Source organism: Pseudorasbora parva, chromosome 8, assembly GCF_024679245.1.
Source record: "Pseudorasbora parva isolate DD20220531a chromosome 8, ASM2467924v1, whole genome shotgun sequence".
Taxonomy (NCBI): domain Eukaryota; kingdom Metazoa; phylum Chordata; class Actinopteri; order Cypriniformes; family Gobionidae; genus Pseudorasbora; species Pseudorasbora parva.
This window is the reverse complement of record NC_090179.1, coordinates 34,240,803-34,261,073: the sequence shown is the minus strand read 5'-3', so window position 1 is coordinate 34,261,073 and position 20,271 is coordinate 34,240,803. Positions and strand designations below refer to the sequence as shown.

The 20,271-nt window shown below is 37.3% G+C and overlaps 1 long non-coding RNA gene across 1 annotated transcript; it reads right to left on the bottom strand.

The window, feature by feature from the left end:
* Positions 1-14,083: 14,083 nt before the first annotated feature.
* Positions 14,084-15,748, bottom strand: LOC137085248 (uncharacterized). Its single transcript, XR_010906943.1, has 4 exons — positions 15,651-15,748; positions 15,065-15,110; positions 14,880-14,931; positions 14,084-14,567 (listed from the first exon to the last, which is right to left on the bottom strand). It is a non-coding gene; the product is annotated as an uncharacterized lncRNA (long non-coding RNA).
* Positions 15,749-20,271: the final 4,523 nt, after the last annotated feature.

The following is a 20,271-nucleotide window of genomic DNA, read 5'->3' as shown; positions in this document are numbered from 1 at the left end:
TTGAAATAGGGCTGTAACATAACAACATTAAAGAAGCGAAGCGCTGTGAGTACTTTCCAGGTGCACTATAGGTGACTGCTGAAGACATTCAGAAAAGACATCAACCATGCCACACTCTAAACTTAAATTTTTCCAATTCTCCATTATATGGACTATGCTATTCACATTTATTAAATTGCTGGATTTTCATGTTTCCCTATTTTTATATTTCCTACGAAATTTTTGAATAAACAGAACTTATAGTTTAATAAAAAAGGGGAGTTGGTCATAACGTCCACAAAGTTTAATGATGTCAGTAGTTGTGATGATGATGATGAGGAGGATGATGATGAGGATGATGATGAGGATGATGGTTATGATAAAGATGTGGTGGTAACAATGAAAATGATGGTTATGATAACAGTGGGGGTATTACAGTGATGATCATGATGAAGATGGTTGGTTTTGTTGATTATAGTATTGATGATGACTGATGATGAGCAATAATTGCAAGGATAAGGGTGGTGGTAATTATTATGATAGTGTGGTGGTGGTAACGATGAAAATGATGTTTATGATAACAGTGAGAGTGATGATTATGATGAAAATGGTGGTTATGATAACAGTGAGAGTGATGATTTTGATGAAAATGATGGTTATGATAACAGTGAGATTGATAATTATGATGAAAATGTTGGTTATGCTAACAGTGAGAGTGATGATTATGATGAAAATGATGGGCATGACAGTAATGATGATGGTAAAATTATGGTTAAAAAACTATGGTAACAATGTTAATGATAACAGTGTAGTGTTGATGATGAAGACAAGTTAGTGAAACAATTATGAGAATGATGGTAATAATAATAGAAGTGGTGATGATTGTTGTGATGGAAATTATGATATTTTGATTAATATCACGATGATGATGTTACTGTTTATGATGAAACAATAATGGTATTTAATAATGGTAATAATTCTGAAAAATTATAATTTTTAGGTTTTAGGAAAAGCTATAAAATGTTTATAACTTGTTCATATAGCACCACAAGCCCAGCTGGTTAACTTCTATCCTTTTGGCTGATCTTTACTGTCAATGGTTTACTGACAGTAGCTTTACTGTAATGGAGAGTTCAGAGAGGACAGCTGATACATCAGACTGCCATTTGTGCCTTTGCATAATTGATCAGCCCTAGGTTTACATATCTCGACTGAGGCACATGCTCTACCCCAATGTTGACTGCCGGTTTTCTCCTCTTGATCCCAGACCAGCACTTACTGACAAAACAAAGATTTTGTGGATCTGCTGAAAAGTTAAAGATATCATTAACTCTGCAGGGTTCATACAAAAATTCCTACCATGAGGGACGATAGGCGGCTCTCAAAACATGCTCTATTCTTGGAGATGAGTCAGTTTGAGAATATGGCTTCATTTTTTCGGCCTGTGCTTGTGTCAGACACAGACGAGGACACAGAGGGATTAGTGCAAGTGCAAAGTTTATTATCAGAGGTTACGGACACAGGTGATACTTAGGTGGATGGTGACACTCAGACGAAGGATGATGATGGTGAAGAGGATGAAGGTGAAGGTGAAGACGATGACGATGAAGACGAAGACAAAGATTGATACAGGTGAAGGCTTCTTGGAGGGACATGTAGTCGAATGGTGGGATCGGTGCAAGACCAGACAGTGAGTGTGAAGGTGAGGAGTGCTTATGTAGTGGTGACTGGTGATGGTGCACAGGTGATCAGAACGGGGTGATGGTGAACGGGTGGGTGTGGCAGTGTCTGATGGCTGTGAGGGTGTGACAGCTTGGTTGCATTGATGCACTTGCACAATAGATGTTTTTGTTGTTGTTGTTGTTGTTGTTGTTGTTGTTGTTGTTGTTGTTGTTGTTGTTTTTTTTTTTTCAATGGAATTTGCGTGGTGCTGTGTAGTCCAGGAAGTGAAGAGAACACATGAGAAAACACATACACATAGTAAACAAAGACAAGCACACTCACACACTGGAACATAGCATTTGTTCCAAAGCCTAGTGAGCTGCCTCCTGCCTACATAGACAGCTACCTGAAACTGAATCTCATGAGTGACTAATCTGGATCTACATAAACCTTTTAGTGTCAAATGCATGTGTTCGCACACTATCAAATGGAGTATATTTTGAAAGGTTACATTTCTAGCTGTACACATGTGCCCATACGCACATTTTCTGGGGCTTAAATAAACAGCGAGGTTTTGAAAAAGAGCTAAATAACTTATGTATATTGTATACATATAAACCAACACATTTTCAGTCCCAACTCATCACATATCGATGCATGGTCAGGATCTCTCTGTGTCACTTGTTAACACAGGGAACCCTTTTTAACTGAATTTTGCGCAATTTTCGCATTTCAGTTTTTACTGTCAATCACTCCAGTGATTGATTCCAGTTGTTTGCCCAATGTGTCAGATTAAGACTCATTTAATTCTTTGCGTTTGTAAAAGTAGGCATGATTTTATTAATATTAGTAGTTTATATTTTGGAGCAACTAACCCCACTCGTAACCCTAAACCTTTCTAAACAATAAAAAACAGGCAAATTAAGTTTTTATTGCAAAAACAGTAAAAAAGTACAAAATGATGCTGGCTGATATATAATTGAGAATCACAACCCAACATGTCATAATGGCAAAAGCATAACTCAATATATAACTGGATCATAAAAATAACAGTCCCATGCCCAATACATCTACATGAGGCTAAAGGTTTCTCTCTGAAATGAAGTACCCTGCGCATTAAACACTGTGTGTTTAAAACTGATGCCAAAGGGTCCTAACCAAGCATCAATATGTGACGAGTTGGGAGTGAGAACGTGTTCCTAAATCAGCATGTCTTGAAAGAAATTCTGCAAACACCATCTGCTATGACAATATAACAAACCTGAATCAAATTTTCTTGTTTGTTTTTTTTCCCAAAATCACATGATTCTTGTCAACTTCAGATCACCACAGCACTAAAACCTTCCTTTAGACACATCAAAAGCATAGCCTTTGTATGTCACACTCTTCCAGTGAAAAACAATTGCTACAGAAAATTGCACAAAAGCGTGGCCATATCAGTATCATCCTCAAAGCATCTCTGTGCTGTTCAACAATTAGAGGATTGTTTGGTCTGACTAGCAAAAAGCAAGTAGCAAAGCATTGTTTTAGGCTGTGACGTGCAAGATCCTGTCCCACGGCGCAATCCCATCTCCATTCCGGAATTCCTGGTCAAAAACATGAATCCATCATCTTATTTTTATTTTATTTTTCAATAGATACAAACTCTTCTCAGTGGAAGGCTTCGTTATGTCTTAGATATCAATATGCAATGCTGTGATTGGTGAAAGGGAGTATGTCGTCATTATCTACCCTCTATTAACCTTTATTGATCAAGACTATAGTTCACTGAGTAGGGCCAAACATTGGTTATACTTATAAAAATTTAAAAAATACCCTGAACAAAAACAGATGTTATTTTCATTAGGGATAATGCTTATAAGACTGTGAAGAGAGTGTCCATGTTATACAAACATTTGACTGAGTAATCTATTTGCTGTCAACAATCCCATAATCCCATCCACTCTATGTGTGTGAAAGCTGGATACAGAGCAAAAGTGTATGCGAGCAGAGAGAGTTCAAGAGCATCGACAGGATGCAAGATTGTCAGAGATAAACTTGGGGTGAAAAAAACAAGAACATTAAGAGTAAAAAACTGAGGATTGGTTCATATTTTGAAGATTATCCATAATATCAACACAAGCCGATCTGCCATATTGCATAAATACATTGTTATCGGTGAAGTTAGGGCTAAATAATTAATTTTAAATTAAATTAATTAGAATACATGTGGGTATATATATATATATATATATATATATATATATATATATATATATATATATATATATATATATATATATATATATATATATATATATATATATATTATACGCACATGACACTTGAGACTGCCAGATGAGGATGAACACCAGAGTTGTCAGTGCATACAACGCCAGCTGACCACTACGCCCCCTGATCTCTCAGCATGTACACTATACATGGGACACCTGCCCTACTACAAGCTCTAAAGGCCTTCAGAGAGTGTACTCTGCTAGTTGAATATATATATATATATATATTCATATTTCATGATTTACCACATTTTGTATGTGGTTCAGATACAATAATATTTTGAGTTTTTATTTATTAAACCTTATTAAACCAATTTCCTCTATTGTGTCAACTCAATTTTTTTTAATTTCAATAAACTTTTAAGAATTTTAAGACTTGCTTTTACGTGTGTGTGTGTGTGTGTGTGTGTGTGTGTGTGTGTGTGTGTGTATGTATGTATGTATATATGTATATATGTATATATATATATATATATATATATATATATATATATATATATATATATATATATATATATATATATATATATATATATATATATATATATATATATATATATATATATATATATATTTACAAAAAAAATAATAATAAATTTAAAAACTCCACTTCATCTCCAGTGTTTTATTTCCTGGCTGTGGTTTATGATCTCTCACACTAATCTCCCAGTGAGATAATCACAGGCCCCTCATTTGATCTGGCCCTCCCGGGTGAGGCCTGGCCAGAGTCTCCCATCAGCAATTTCCTGTTGTCATTGATTCTGCTGTTGTTCACCAGCACTCAAGAGACCTGATGCTCGTTTCAGCTGGCCCAGGACCAGTTTACCTGGCATCATGCGCTGTACATACTAATGCAGCTGAGCTCCAAAGCGCTGACTAGACTTGAGCCTCCAGGATGTTGCAGAAAAAAGGTCTCCTGATCTTGTGCATGGGGACGTGCGCTATTGCTAATCCCATTTAAAACTCTTCAACACTGTGAACGGCCGGGTGGAATATTCATGAGGTAATTAGAGGAATGCTAATTAATTCCTCATAAATTATTAACAAATTGCCAACACACATTCTAACATCTGTCAGGTTTGGGGTTGCAGGAAGTCCTATGTGTTGAGTGGTACCACACTGCATTCTAGTGGTTGGTGATGGTGTTACATCCCATCCATTAATTGAATAAACTGTTTATTCAAGTTAAACTCTACGGCACGCTGTTGATTACTGGATATTGATACAACAATATAGTCTATTCATCAATATAGATTATCATTTTGTATGTAAGAAGAAGATCCGATCTTTGAGATCAGGAGGAGGTAAGTGTGCATCACAGAAGAACTTGAGGATCCAGCTTGATGAGTGTGTTTAGGTTAAACAAGGGCACAAATCAATGGAGGGGAATCGATATTGAGAGGGGAAGGGGGTCAGCTAAGACTGACTTTGCATTACATACAAAGATGTAGCTCTCAATAGTATGCAGACTATAGACGATATACCAAAACAAGGCTCAACATAAAGATATTTTAGCATTTATTAGATATTACTTTGATATTATTTTGATCTTACAAGCTTTTGTCCTGTGATTGACAAACAAATGTATCTTCAAATACAGGTTTGTTTGGCCTTAAATGTGGACTAAAATACAATCAAAGAAATAAAGACAATCTCAAAGTATTGAGAAAAAACAATGCACTCTGTAGCTATATATTCTTTGTTTTGTTACAAAAAGTGGTTGAAAACATTAAACATAATATATTTACTCAACGCAAATCATACTCAGCACAGTTTTGTTTAAGCACACCACTTTAAAGTAACTCGACAGCATGTATGGGAAAGGCGGTAGAGCAGATGTAGAAAATGATAAGAAACCTCACTGGTTCCGGCATATTATCATTAGCATCAGATTTTTTTTCTGAGGGGGTTCAGTAAAAAATCAGCAAAAATCACATGTTCTCTTGAGTAGGTATTACCTTAACTACTGAAAAAAAGTATGTTTGTATTACAGTAGTGTGTGTAGTATGAATTTAATCTGGACGTACTACTTTCACCCTGCTGTCTTTATCATGTGACCTACGTCACTTCTATGCCATTCACAAGTCCTCTCCATGTCTTCACGGCATAGTAACGTGTCCATCATATTGGAAGTAGTAGGTCTGGGTACTTTTTGCATACTATTTAATGAATACTGTGAGTTCAGAGATACCTTTTTGCAGAGGCGGCCAGAGTATGCAGGTTCATTACTTGAGTAAAAGTACAGATTCCCCTTTGCTAAAAAGTACTACAGTCAGCTGTCTACTTAAGTAAAAATACTGAAGTACTTGTTTTTAAAAGTGCTTGAGTATGAAGAGTACATTTTCTAAATATCGCATTACTATTGCTTACATTTATGTGCAGAAACGTACATGGAGTAATTAAAAATGTTAATGTCTTGGAGAATGTAAAAGGAATTAAATGTAAAATCAAAAAAATTTCAAGTTGTTCAACATTTAACACAAGGCAATAGCACAATGGCGATTGTTTTAATGTTTTAATGGATTTATTTATTTTTTGTAGCCACCCACATTTTGAACCTGGCTGTGTTAAACACATCGCATACTCCTCACGGAACATCACGGGTTGGCACATTCCCGGGATGGACCTGCTGCGTCTTCATCCGTTGTTTAGTCCATGGTTTCATCTCTTATCTAAATCTGACCATGGAGTTGACTTTGGTGGAAAGATGAAGGTGATTTCTGGTAGGCTGTCCCAATCAGTGGCACCTGCACAATCCAATCACGTTTGAGAGGGAAAATTGAGGGTTTCAGAGATTTCTCTTTTTTTTTCATTGTTTATTTTTTAGGAGTAACGGGTACTGATGGATATGGATAAATGTAGCTGAGTAAATAGTAAAATATCTGCCTCTCAATTGTACGTGAGTCATGATTTTGGGATGAGTTGCCTCCCCAAAAATGATACTCGATTAAAAGTACAGATCCCTCAAAATTGGACTCAAGTAAATGTGCTCGATTACTGTCTGGCTCTGCCTTTTTGTCACATACTCTTTTTCGCCTACTATTAAGTAGGGAAGTGTGCGATTTCAGATGCAGTGTCCCGCACACATCCTGATAACTGAAGCCAAAACATTTTGATGGCTGCCTGATGGCTGGCTGCAACCCAACCCTCTCCATGTCCATGAATAGGATGCTAGTGAAACGCAAAAAAATAATAATATAATATAATAAACTTCAAGTAAACATAGGAGGATAGGAGGATTACTGTCATTTGAGGTAGTTCTTATCATGCAGAGTTATGCTCAATTGTTTGTTTGTTTGTTTGTTTGTTTTTTCCAGTAAGTTTGGCTTTTATTTATTTTATGCAATAAAAATGGGGTGTAACATAATGATTGACAGCTAATCCACAGATTCCAAATGATGAGTGTTAATGGGGTAGTGTGGCTTCATTTTACTACAGTGGAAGCAAATATCGTCCATGTTACTACAGTCTATGTGTAAACCACCATCAAATGAAGAAACATCTAAATCAACAGTTAATTCAGTGCACTCAAACAATGTCAGTGAAACATTTACTGTACTTCCTCTAAAATTAACTTTACCAAAGAAAATGTATCATTCAATCTTTATTCTTTCATATATATGACATTATACAGTCACTTCCCTCTACAATTAGCTATAAACCTGAGTAGAACATCTCACAAGTGTTGTTCCTGTGCAAGAGTGAGACGGTTGCTGAGCAACAGTCTTTCTCAGTACCTTGGAGATAAAAGAAATATGTGAAACAGACTGATAATTAAACCAATCACAAGGAGCTGTTTTCTTAATTAAGTGTTTAATGTCAGCAATTTTAATGAATTCCGGCATGTGACTTAGCAAAAGCATTGGTTTGTTTTAATTTAACAACGTGACACAATTTAACTTTAAGATTTTGAAAATAAGCTGCGTTGGTGGTACATGATTTAATAGATAACTGCTGTTATCTGAGATGTGACTGGCCAATTGACTAAAAGATAAACTGACAGCAGAAGAAACACATACTGTTACTGTAGATTGAAGACAAAGAAAAACGGCCCCGATTCTTGCCATTCAAACCATGATTTACATAAACATACTGTAACTCTACCAAATCCAAAGTTCTTCCATTGTTCATAAATATTTTTTTTTTACATTTTACATTTCATAGATTTACAAAAACGGTAAGACAGATGAAGTTCCCTTTTAAGGGAACTCACGCTGCATCAAAACACTATGGAAACTCCCCTGCATGATTGTATATTGAAGCACCTATGGAAACAGTCCAATGGCGTGACGGAACAGATGACGTCATCAACCAAAAAAAAACTATAAAACATACCCAAACCAAACACTGGTAGATTCTATTCCTTTAGAAAGTGCTCTATGTGAAATTCTTGGTCTTTTTTTTTTTTGTCTTTCCTAAGCATATTCAAAGCATTGTTAGACAGGAGTTTTCGCCTTCAATAAAACAAAACTATAAAAATGGCAAGCAAACAGCATTTTGTGTGTGTGTTCGTCCTTGCCCATGGTATGTCACAGGTGGAAATACATCTGTACTGGGTGTTGTTTATCCCAGTGGGCGTTTTTACTGGAGACAGCCTCGCCTTGCGTTACTCCCGACCTGGGTCCAGCTTTTGCCGAGGTTGAGCGCCGGCTCAGGGCGTGGGGTACACGAATGGATCTAACAGAGGGGTCAGAGACGGGCATTGCTGTCTGCAACAAGAATCTAGTGGCTTCGATCCTTGCATTTGCTAAGGCAGTGCATAGATTATGGTATGCAATAAAGATCCTAGTGGCTCAGATCTCACATTTGCAGAGACAGTAACTCATTGTCAAACAGTTCCAGAGACTGTAAGGTCTTATGACAGCTGCGACCCAAGTATTAACTTTTGGACTGTTGAACATGAGACCATTGCTGTTTTGGCTCAAAACCAAAGGATTCTTCCTAAAGAGAAGTCCGCTTTGCATGATCAAGGTCATGCGGCAAAGCTTTTGTGCCTTAGTCATGTGGAAAGAACATTGGTTCATATCCAAAGGGCTAGTGTTGAGAGCCCCTTGTCATCACATCATCTCTCGTTAACAACAAATGCATCCCTCACAGGCTGAGGAGCAATCATGAGTCATCGCTCGGCTCAAGGTCTGTGGCAGGACCATCATCTATCAAAGCAGACCCTGATAATGGAGACTCCACACCGAGGGGGTGGAGCTCCTGTGGTTATCGAGTTCCTTTGGGAGTGGCTGAGGCTACCCCTCTATGCCTTTCCCCTAATTGCTCTGCTTCTGGGAGTTCTGGAGAAAGTTCGCCGGGACAGGGCCCATCTCTTATTAGTATTCTTATTAGTAACCTTCATGCGGGAAGGGGAGAAACAGTGGACTAAGCCATCACTCCCAGAGTCTGGCCCACTGAACGCAGCCCGGGATTGGGAAATGCGGGTAGATCTGTACCAGAGGCTCACCTTCCCACCCGAAATTGCAGCAACCAACCTGCGCCCAGACCTTGTCCTTTGGTCCAAGTCCTGCCGGCGTGTCTTCATCGTTCAAATGACTGTCCCATGTGAGGACGCCATCGACGAGGCATTTGAGCGGAAGAGGCTGCGATATGCCAACTTAGCAGCTGAAGCAGAGGGGCGGGGCTGGAACGTGAAGGTGTGGCCAGTGGAGGTGGGATGCAGAGATTTTGTAGCCAGCTCTACCACAAGGCTCTTGAAGGAAGTAGGGATCAGAGAGCAGTCCCAACGGAGGGCAATCAAAGAACTTGCCACTGCAGCGGAACGGAGCAGTCACTGGCTGTGGCTAAAACGTATGGATGCAATATGGGCTGCCAAATGATCGCATGGTGCCACCACCGTGCGACACACACCCGGGTCTGATCAACCCGTGGTGGGCCAACCCCGGCAGAGGGTGTCTTGTGATAAGTGGCCGAAACACCCAATGAGGTCGGGCACACAACTGAAGATGTGTCACACTGGTGGCACCATGAGATCTGTGCAAAATTTCACCCCATACAAGATGAAATCCCTGTTCAACTGTTGTGCAGAAAGTTACGGATCTTTAACAACCAGTCCTACTAAGAATCCTGTACTGGCTGGCCATAGTATTGGTTCCCAGACATGGTGTCTCTCCTAGACAGCTCTCTGCTAGAGATTCCTGAATCTTCCAGGAGAAAATGGATCTGCTCTGCCCTGTAGGGACATTAGATGCTTATGTTGTCAGAGCTCTGTGGAGAAAGTCTGAACAACTGTTCATTTGCGTTGGGTCACCTAGGAAAGGGTACCCTGCATCTAAGCAGAGGATGAGCAAGTAGGTGGTTGAGGTCATCCCAGTTGCTTATAAGTTGGCCAGCCTTCAACCTTGGGTGTACAGGCCCGACTAGGAGTATGGCTGCTTTCATAGCATTACTGTCAGGAGTCTCCCTCTGGGATGTTTGTGATGTGGCAGGCTGGTCTTCTCTGCACCTAAAGTATCTTAAGAACACCATATTAATACTGTTTTTGACCCCCTTTCGCCTTCAGAACTGCCTTAATTCTACATGGCACTGATTCAACAAGGTGCTGAAAGCATTCTTTAAAAATGTTGCTCCATATTTATAGGATAGCATCTTGCAGTTGATGGAGATTTGCGGAATGCAAATCCAGGGCACAAAGCTCCCGTTCCACCACATCCCAAAGATGCTCTATTGGGTTGAGATCTGGTGACTGTGGGGGCCATTTTAGTACAGTGAACTCATTGTCATGTTCAAGAAACCAATTTGAAATGATTCAAGCTTTGTGACATGGTGCATTATCCTGCTGGAAGTAGCCATTAGAGGATGGGTACATGGTGGTCATAATGGGATAGATATGGTCAGAAACAATGCTAAGGTAGGCTGTGGCATTTAAACAATGCCCAATTGCCACTAAGGGGCCTAAAGTGTGCCAAGAAAACACCCTTGTTCCTTGTTCCTAATAATCCTTTAGGTGAGTGTATTTGTGAGGTACTTGCTCATATAGTGATGTGGGTATAGTGTTCCTGCAGCATTTCGATACAGCGGGAGTTGCCTTGAAAGGGGACGTCTCATTATGTATGTAACCTTAGTTCTCTAAATAGGGAACGAGACACTGGGTCAGACATAGGTGAGACAGTTTGTTTCTGGAGTGATGTTATATGCAGCTTCTCTGCCAATTTCCAACATCCATTCTCTACTCTCCAGACAAAGGGCTTGTGGTTTTATGCACCCCGAAGAACATAATTATTTCCATTAAATGGAATGTATAGCGAATTGTTAGGTCAACATATGCACTGAAACTGCTCTCCCTGTCTCTGACATATGATACTTACACACATGCCTTCTCTAACACACTTATTCAAGCATACAATGGTTATAAATGATTATAAAAATAATAATACAGATACAAAATATAAACTGATTATGAATGCTAAGTAATTCATAAAGTAATAAAAGTAATAAAAGTAATACTGACTAATAAAATTTGGTCTACACTTTTCAGCGTTTCTGTGAAGTTCACTCTGTTTATTAAAATGTGGGTATCTGACTACATGAATAATTTAATCTAACTCCAATTTTTTGATTTTTATGTTAAATTCATTATGTTTGTAACTTAAGAGCTGATCATAAAAATAGTTGTGATTCCATTTAGGTTGATTTTTCTTAGTATCTCTAATTTTCACATATTCATTCCACTGCACAATTAAGCCTTGCGATTACATTAGCTCATGGACAAAAATTAGCCAGTTCTGATATTACAGAGAAGGCAGAATGACTAATAGTCTAATAGTCATTTAAAATGACTATTTTACCTTGTCATGTTACACACGCTTACTCATAAAAAGTGCAATTTTTAGTAATAGTCACGAAAAATTGCTAATACAGTCAGAAATAGGATTGCCTCTAATGATGTGCTCCATGCCCCATTCATTGGGTCGTTGGTATAATCTATCCTGGCAGAGAGATTTGCGGCAATACCTCCTCCTTGAAACTTTGAAATATAAAAACTCCTCATTGATCACTACTAAAATAAAGATTTCAGAATGATAGAGAATACATCAAGATTACCATTTATTTTGGCCAAACAGACCATAAATAAAACAAATTAAACAAGAATCAGAATAAAATATAAAACACAATTACAAAGTAATATGAAAATAGTTTCAAAGAGTAATCATATTTGGCACAGTACACATAGTGTGTGAGAGTGTCTTTAAGACATTGACATGGCACCACATGGGGGATCTGTTTCAATCTTTATCATCCAACCAGTGACTTCAGACCATTTTACTAATCGCACCTTTAAAAAATACCTTAAAATATAATAAATATATATTACCATATAAACCATATACCATATAAACATTCAGTGACTTGAATCAGGGGGAAGGGAGAGAAAGGGAAGAGAGGGGGGATACTACACTCTTAAAACAAATGTGTTAAAAACAACACAACTTGTGTTGTTTCCAACACATGTTCTGAGTGTGCTCAGGGACAACACATGTTGTGTTAAATACAACACAGAATATGTGTTGTGAAAATATACACACAAATGTGTTACTTTAGTAAACACATTAATGTGTACTTTTTGTATACATCCAACACAACTGTGTTATAGATTTCTACTATTTATTTTTTACTCTAAAAGATTATTGAAAAAGCTAGATCAGAATACAATATGTACACTTTCATGAAATCACACTGAAGCATTGAATACTGATCATATAGTGTTTATTTAGCTTTTATAAAAAAGTCAATACAAAAATAAGCATTTTAAAAACATGATTCATACAAAACATTAATCAAACACTTCTTTAAATAACAACATACATCAAATATGATTAAAAAACTTAAAAATTGAAGTCAACGAAATCACCACATCACACCACACACACATAATTCATATTTACCTAAAGAGTGCATGTTTTTTCCTTAAAGGGTTACTTCACCGCTTTTTCATATTAAACAGTTATTTCCTTAACTAAGACGAGTTGACACACACCTCTCTCGTCTCAGTGCGTGCACTTAATCTCTCTGACGCGTGTTGACGATCTGATAGCATTTAGCTTAGCCCACTAAGCCCAGTTCATTCACTATGGTACCAAACAGAGATCAAGTTAGAAGCAACCAAACACGTCCACGTTTCCCCTATTTAAATACAGTTACACTAATAGCTGAACGACCTAGTATGGTGACAAAATAAAACGTGGCGCTTTTCTAAGCGGATTAAAAAGGAGAACTATAATGTATGGAGGAATAGCACTTCTGAGAGTACTTCGACTCGGCGCAGTAAAAAGTCCCGGCTGAAAAATCCTCCCTCACATCCTCCCTGTTTGGTACCATAGTGAATGAACTGGGCTTAGTGGGCTAAGCTAAATGCTATCAGATCATCACCGCGTGTCAGAGAGATTAAGAGCACGCACTGAGACGAGAGAGGTGTGTGTCAACTCGTCTTAGTTAAGGAAATAACAGTTTAATATGAAAAAGCAGTGAAGTAACCCTTTAAATGTCAAATCAAGTTTTGTATTGACAAAAATATTTTCCAAGCACTTTGACAGTTATACATCCTCTGTTTAAATTAGGCACAACGCTACAATTTGGCAATTAATTCTATAGCATTTGATCGTTTGCAAGTGGACTGGGACAAAGGCAGGTCACATACATTATAAACTGAAGACAGTTGGCATAGATATTGAAGATTACACAGTCAATAGAATTTGAAAAGTTTGTCTAGAGCACAAGTGAGGCTTTGTACATCAAGTGGAAGAGCAAAATAATAATTATTTGCCACAATTACATACCGTCTTAAAGGGTTAGTTCAGCCAAAAATGAAAACGATGTCATTAACTCCTCACCCTAATGTCGTTCCACACCCGTAAGACCTTCGTTCATCTTCACACACAGTTTAAGATATTTTAGATTTAATCCGAGAGATTCTGTCTCTCCATTGAAAACATATGCACAGTATACTGTTCCTTTCCAGAAAGGGGAAAAAAACATCATCAAAGTAGTCCATGTGTGACATCTGTGGATTAGTTAGAATTTTTGAAGCATCGAAAATAGATTTTGGTCCCAAAATAACAAAAGCTACGACTTTTTTCAGCATTGTCATCTCTTCTGTGTTTGTTTTTAATCCGCGTTCGCGACTGCGCAGACTCCCTCAGACTATAAACGAAACTTGTGCGCACCCAAAAACACATCAGCAGCGTCACTGCTAAGGGATATAGTCGGTTGATTTAAAACAAACACGGAAAAGAAGACAATGCTGATTAGTAGTTTTCGTAGTGTTTGTTATTTTTGGACCAAAATTTATTTTGGATGCTTCAAGAGATTCTAAAAAACCCACAGATGTCACACATGGACTACTTTGATGATGTTTTTATTAGCTTTCTGGTCCTTCAGGAAAGGAACAGTATACCATACATACGTGTTAAATGGAGATACAGAAAGCGCTCAGACTAAATATAAAATATCTTAAACCGTGCTCCGAAGATGAACGCAGGTCTTATGGGTCTGAAACGACATTAGAGTGAGTCATTAATGACAATTTTCATTTTTGGGTGAACGAACCCTTTAATGTCCTGTAGAGCCGATGGAAACCAGCTGCGGCTGAGTTGACATTGGCGATCCTTTTATGCCTTCTGTAAGCAGAGACGTCACACTGGTACCAGCCTACAACAATGAAACAATGAAAAGCATCAGAAAATGTTTCATGCAATATTGAAACTTTATTAAAAGCTAACATAATGCATACTGGCACCAGTTCCAATAGAGTATGTGGATGATGATGATGATGATGATGATGATGATGATGATGATGATGATGATGATGATGATGATGATGATGATGAATGAGGATTAACAGTGTCTATTTGAAATTATTACTTTTAATTTATGAATTGAGTGTTACAATGTACATGTCATTGTCCCATTACCACATTTAGAAATGTGTGCACATGCCAAAGAAATAAAATAAATCCTTACCATCCTGCTGATTATCAGCTTTCTCCAGTCTGTCTTCTTTCCCACCGGTCATCTTGGAAAATTCAATGTCCACATGCAGTGAATAAAACAGAAAAACAGAAACAATGAAATATTAATATTAACAAATTATAAAACAACCTTTGTGTAAAGTGCTCAGCAGCTCTGTTTAACAAGTATTAACTTACCAAGTGTAACGTAATATGATGTGACTGGATCCTGGTCTTCCATTACCTAGTTAAAATATATAATAATAAAAACAACACCATATTATAATGCTGTAATCATATGAGTCATAATTTAAACCAACGAAAAAACGTAAATGTTAAATGTTTTCATCCCGTAATCCATACAACTTTAAATAACTTAGTCAGTGACAAGCTGCTGGCACAAAGTGGCGCGTTTTTAAACTAACGTTACACAACCATAGACTTTAAAAAATATAACATTACACAACACACGTCGCCACAACGTCGTTTAAACTAACGCATAGTATTTGGTAAAAGCCAAAAGGGACTATTACAAGTTTAAACTAAAGGAACCATGCATTAACCTTTAAGTCTTTTTAAAAACAATAACGTTACCTATAAACACCTTTGCAAAACGTGAGAGCCCGCTGGCCTAACACACAAACATTCGGTGTGTGGGAACATGGAAACGGCATAATAACAGTTAAAACAAACAAATTATATTTCCTAGACAATTAACACAAATCTTTCTCATGTTATGTGGAGAAATATGCACTATTTTACGCGTTTAATTAAATTCACTCACCTGAGGGAGACTGACAAACTGACGGCTGGCCGGCTCCGATTCTTTGCTGGAAACGGAAGCCACCGCGCACGCGTAGGCAGCGCAGCAATGTCATTCCGGCAGTCCTAGTTGTTTTCCCCCGTTAAAATGCGATATTCACATTTGCAACGTGATAAATAAATCCAATAGTTAAAGTTGCCAACACCCATTGACTATTTGCAACAGAAAAGATGCCTTTAATGTAAACATACTACTAAATGGGTTTTACACAGTAATTGTGTAAACAGTTGAACACTATATTTACACATCATGTGTCTGTAGTAACACAAAATGTGTTACGAATCCTTTAACACAAATTCTGTGTTCATTTTTAACACATCATTTTTAAGAGTGTAGGGGAAAATTTGGGCAGGGCTGTGTTCCAAACTGTTTCTATGAGATCCAGATTGTATTGTTTTATTGCAGAGTATTGGATCTCAGTTTTTTGTCTTAGCAGTAAAACCAGTCTTTACAGTCTTTGCTTCAGGCTTTTCAGAAGCTAATGCTATTTAGTTTGGGAAAGCTTTATTGTTTTCTGGTCAATGACAATCCATTTTGTCATGCCATTGGAATGATAGGTGCTTCATGACGCAATCACACAGGGGAGTTCCTGCAGCGTTTTGACACAGCGTCTCGTTCCCTATTCTGGAAACTGTATAACTAACCGAAGGATTCCAGAATGGAAAGAAAAAAAGCTTGTCAAGCTTCTTAGTTTCCTTTTTTGGAAGTGTTACATTTTGTTACTTTTTTCTTACCTGGGCTTTGCTTGTTTTTTTAATAATATTATCAGCAAATGTTAAGACCCTTTCACGCTAAAAGTGAAATAATTAATACTAGAGCTGAAGGAAATACAAATTATTATTTTAGTCTTAAGTCATTTTTTTGCATTTGGTTGAATTGGAATGGATCATCAGTGTTATTTTTAAAATGTTTAAAGTCAACAACTCAAATAGGTTCGGTTTCAATCCAACCACGCACCCACACGAGCCCTCTTTAAGTATTTGTCAGTTGTGGACTATGGAAGTCTGACTGCGCCTCACCGCCGAAGCCATATACAAAGCTGTTTTCTGCATAAACATAAAAATTATGATTTTTTTTCATAATCAATGAACTTCTGCTTGCATCATGGATCATTATTGTCCTGTTTATCACTGTAAAGATGCATTGAAATCTGTTCTGTATAAAACACTTGTGTAAATAAAGGTGATTTGGCTCACGTGAGCATACATTGTTTTGCCGTGCGCCCTATTGTCTTCCGCACTCCAGCCAATCATTCTTCGCAGAGGGAAGATAAACCATGAAGTATACTCACCTGGCCACAGTATAAAGTCGTGCACCCTCTGCTGCTTAAATATAGCAGATTTGCTAAAATTCTGAATTTGCATTTCACTAAATGCATTTCATTTGCATTTTATTCCTTTTTTAGCAATGCTGAATCTGTTTTTGTGCAAGATGAGCAATTTGCTTCTCACATTTATCTGGGAATCTAGAAATATGGGGACAGGAAGCTGTCGGTCAAAAATGGAAAGTAACTTCTATTACTTTGAAATATTAACTCAGTAATGGATTTGTATTAATTTTGTCAAGAAGAGCATTACTTTACTGCACAGCAAATTTCTGGAGTTAAAAAAAAAAATCAGAAGTTAGACACAAAAGTGTGAAATTTATTTTTTAACTCTTGATAACTCTTGTTATGAGATACATAATCCCTGGCTGTTTTGTATTTTGGAGTTTATTCTCTTTGTTCAGGAGCGTGTTTTAGCACTACATCCTGTTGAGAAGTACACTATGACATGACCCCTTGTCGATGTAAACAAGCTAACACTAGTTAACTGTCTTTCTGTGTTTTGACATCAAATTGAAGTGGTGACTCAGCTCAAGAAACCTTCTGTTCAGCTTCCATAAACGAATGTAGACAAGGTAATATCTATTTTATTCAGCAAGGCAAATTTATGTCTCTTAGATAGCCTAATGTTTTACATACATGGTTACTAACATGTAGTGTCTACGCTGGTTAATAACATAATAGTTGAACCATGAAAGTATGTAGGCCTGCAATGTTTTGAATTGTAACAGTCCATGGATTTCATCTTAAACATGCTTTGCATTCTCATTCACACTACATGGATTATCTGATAACAGAACTTAGGTTACCTGTAATGTCTCCCAGTACTGTTTTTAACAAGGTCCTGGATTTCAAGGCAATTATTATGATCTTAACTCCTTTATTATCACAGTTAGGAGATATATATATTATACAGTTTGCAAATGTAAGGCAGCTGCAGCATCTAGTCTCTCTCTGTGTATATCCATTGAATACTTAAAGCAAGCTTGCTCAGTTCAAACATTTGGCAATAGCATGCGTTCAGTAACAACTAGTTGATTATATATTCTCTTATTGTGAATATATGTATTTATCTGATGAATAATTAAATTAATCAGTCACAAGAGATTCAGATTGATAGTGTAGGGCTATAAGCACTATTTAAAACTGATTTTTTTGTTTAAAAAAACATGTCTGTTTTACAGAATAATTTTTTATTCATGAATAATACATTTTGCAATGCTGAGGAAATTTCTGACCCGTATAATGATTCTATCTTCTGAAAAACCATGTCCCGTTTGTATTTCATCAAATGTACAGAAATGGCTAAATGTTTTTGTTAAAGCTAAATGTGCTGAACTCGAAAAAATTTATCGATAAATGTGTCAAATGTCTTTGGTTATAGCCTTAGGTGATGTATCTTTACACAGAAACTTCATTTGACACAATGATGTCTCTGTTCTCTTGAGGTAGAGTCCTCCAATCTAATATAGCTAACGTAAAAATGGCACACTAGAGGGCAAAAGAGATCCTTTTTTATTTGGAAAGCAGATGTTCATTTGACCGACCTAAATTCTTTCTTAAGGGATTGTTCACTAAAAAACAAAACAAAAAAGAATCTATCATGTCCCTGTCAGAAACTGTACAGAGCAGGCTACACTGTACTGTCACCAAATTCAGCTTACACATTACCTACTTCTGCCTTGATAGTTAAACTACAACACTTCTTTTGGGGAAATGTCTTTTTGCATAATTTTTGTTTTGTTTTTTTATTATGAAAAAATATTAAGTAACTTGACTATTATGAAAAAATAGATTTAATAACTTGACTGTAAAACACTGTACTGTCACCAAAATCAGCTCACACATCACTGCTTCCCTAATAGTTAAAGTACAACTCTTATGTCAAGCCTCAGGCCATGCACTCAATAGCTTCACCAAACCGTGAGGATCCCTCGGCTCCTTCTTCTGGCCATTGATCCCTTCGTTCCGCCTCGGGCCACCGCCCTGTCGCCACTGCATTGGCTCCTCCCACCCTTGGATCCACCTGAGATCCTCTGCCTCCCTTATCCCTCCGGCTACACCTTTGTCTCCATCCTTTCCCCACCAAATACAGAATTTTCCGTTATTTGTGAGAAAACGCTTCCAGGCCAAAAACAGAATCTCTTGATCAAAACACACGTGAGTAAGATGGAGTAAAATAAGCAACAGTATGTAATCATATGAAAAATAACTTGATCATCATCATTAAACAGCATATGAATCAAAACTGCCTGATGTTAGTGAATGAAATGTGGACCCAGGATGAGCTACAGGACTGTGTAAGCATTAGGGATGTTGATGGACTCTCAATGCACATGCCCGTGATCGTGATTCTTTAGCTTCGCCCACACGATATGCCTCATCCTCATTTTTTTTTTTTTTTCAGAAAGACTCTGTACAGCCTATCTTATATATATATATATATATATATATATATATATATATATATATATATATATATATATATATATATATATATATATATACAGTCTTGTTCAAAATAATAGCAGTACAATGTGACTAACCAGAATAATTCAAGGTTTTTAGTATATTTTTTATTGCTACGTGGCAAACAAGTTACCAGTAGGTTCAGTAGATTGTCAGAAAACAAACAAGACCCAGCATTCATGATATGCACGCTCTTAAGGCTGGGCAATTGGGCAATTAGTTGAAAGGGGTGTGTTCAAAAAAATAGCAGTGTCTACCTTTGACTGTACAAACTCAAAACTATTTTGTACAAACATTTTTTTTTTCTGGGATTTAGCAATCCTGTGAATCACTAAACTAATATTTAGTTGTATGACCACAGTTTTTTAAAACTGCTTGACATCTGTGTGGCATGGAGTCAACCAACTTGTGGCACCTCTTAGCTGTTATTCCACTCCATGATTCTTTAACAACATTCCACAATTCATTCACATTTCTTGGTTTTGCTTCAGAAACAGCATTTTTGATATCACCCCACAAGTTCTCAATTGGATTAAAGTCTGGAGATTGGGCTGGCCACTCCACAACATTAATTTTGTTGGTTTGGAACCAAGACTTTGCCCGTTTACTAGTGTGTTTTGGGTCATTGTCTTGTTGAAACAACCGTTTCAAGGGCATGTCCTCTTCAGCATAGGGCAACATGACCTCTTCAAGTATTTTAACATATGCAAACTGATCCATGATCCCTGGTATGCGATAAATAGGCCCAACACCATAGTAGGAGAAACATGTCCATATCATGATGCTTGC